The sequence below is a fragment of the Penaeus japonicus genome, unplaced genomic scaffold, assembly GCF_977035675.1.
Source record: "Penaeus japonicus unplaced genomic scaffold, GWHDUDI00000001_assembly GWHDUDI00000029, whole genome shotgun sequence".
Classification (NCBI taxonomy): Eukaryota; Metazoa; Arthropoda; class Malacostraca; order Decapoda; family Penaeidae; genus Penaeus; species Penaeus japonicus.
In genome coordinates, this window is record NW_028234431.1 from 286,495 (window position 1) to 288,994 (window position 2,500).

Consider the following 2,500-nt stretch of genomic DNA (forward strand, 5'->3'; position numbering starts at 1 on the left):
CGAAATACGAAACTGAAAAATTAAGATGTTATCCAAGATTGCCCTATTTAACGAAGAAAAACACTACTATTATATATATTATAAATAATATATATATAAATAAATATATATAAGTATATATATGAATATATATAATATATATCCATATATAATATAAAATATATATATATATATATATATCAATATACATATATTATAGATATATTATACATATTAATCCCTTATGTATGGTTGTTTTATTCTTGTCTTTTTTCCTTGTTTAAATCTTAATTTCATCTCTCCCTCTTCAATTCCTTCTTCTCTCTCTTCCTCTTTCCATTTGCATCCGACTCATCTTTCTACCTATTTGCCTTCCCCACATCTTTTATTCCTCCTCCGCGCTCCTACTCCGTCCTCATCCTCCTCACCCTACCCCTCTTCTTCTCATCCTCCTTTCTTATATCCTGCTCCTCTCTCTTCCCCGTTTTAATCACTCTCTATAATCCCTCTTCGCTCCACCTAACACTTTCGTCTTTTCTTCGATTGCCTCCTTTCTCTCTCACTCCCCTCTACATATTTTTTGGGCTCTAACTCTTCTATCGTTTTTTTTTCTTTTTTCGCCATCTTCTCCCTCCTAGTCCTTCCTCCACCTCTTCCTTTTTCATTCCTCCCTCCTTCTACCTTCTACAACCTACCTCTCCTTCTATCCTTCCTCCTCGTTTTTTCCAACTCCTATCTTCTTTCTACCCTCCGTTCTCTCCCTCCACCTTCTTTCTTCTTTTCCCCGCTTTCTTATTTCCATCTCTCCTTCTCCACCTCTCTCTTCCATACACTCCGGTCCTCGCACAGCGTCCTCTCCTCACTCCTCCTCCATGCCTCCACGTCCTCGGCGATCCGCTTCTCACACTCCACCCACTTTTCCTCTTTCTCCACCGTCCCCTCTTCACTTGCCCCTCTTCTCTCACTCCTCCTCCTCCTTGCGTCCTCCTCCTCCCCACATCCACTTTCCCTTTGCACTTCCTCTCTTCTCATTGCCCTCTCCTCCTCTCTCCTTTACCATCCTCTTCCTCCTTCCATCCCTCTTCCTCCTCCTACTTCCACCACCCACACCTCCTCTCCATGCTCCCATAGTCCACCTTCCACCGTCCCCCTCCACTTCCCCCTCTTTCTCCTCCCACCCCTCCTCCACCATCCCACCACCCCTCTCCTTCCTCTCCTCCTTCCATTCCCTGCCTGCATCCCTCCTCCTCCTCCTCCTCTTCTCTTCCTTCTTTCTTCTCGCCCGCACTTATCACCCTCTCAAGCTTTAAATTCTCTCCCTTTGTTGCGTCCTTTGTTTTCGTCCCTTTGGCCGGATAAGCCGGGGTGGGGTGGGGGTGGGGGGGTTACAGAGGGGAGGGGGGTGTATAGAGGGGATGGGGGATGAGGGATGGGGGGGAAGGGGGAAGGGGGGAGGGCGAATTCAGACACGATGCCAAAGAGTGGGGTGAGGTGTCGGGGGGGGGGGGGGGTAGAGAGGGTGGTTAGGGTTGAAGGAGGGATCATGCACACACTCACACAAACACACTAACACACACACAAACACACGCAAACACACACAAATGCACATACACACACGTCAACACAAATACATATTCAAATAGTCCAGACAACACCCCAGACACCCCCTACGTCCATACACCGTGCAACCATTACACCGTGCAACATTATACCGTACAACCATATGTGCATGCAATCATATGCCATGCAACAAATGCCATGAAGGACGAGCAAGATCCTGTGCAGTGAGACCCGAGGGGCGGCGCAGCTTGCAGGCAGGAAGCTCCCACGCACAGAGGGTCGCGCCGCCCATGTTGGCAGAGGGGTGTTGCTAGTGCAAATAAAGAATAAGTTTAGGTCTTCTATTCTAAGCAGCTGTTTGCGTATTTATGTACTTCGTAAAGGTGATATTAACTATTTGTGTGTTGGTGTGTGGTGTGTATATATGTATATATATATGTATTATAAATAGTGTGTTATAATATTATATAATATATATAATATATATATATATATATATATATATATAGTATATATATATATAGATGTGTAAGTATGGTATACACACACACACCACACACACACACATACACACAACACGACAGCGCCACACACACACACACATATATATATATACATATAGATATATATATATATATATATATATATATATATATATATATATATAGTAATATATATAATTATGTATGTATATACTTAAATATACATATATATATATATATATATATAATATATATATATAAGTATGCATAAATACACATATATATCAATATATATATATATATATATATATATATATAATATATATATATATATATATATGGTATATGTATGTATATACATATACATATACATATACATATATATATAATATATATAATATATATATATATATAGAATATATATATATATATACATACATATAATATATATATATAATATAAAGTATATATATATATAT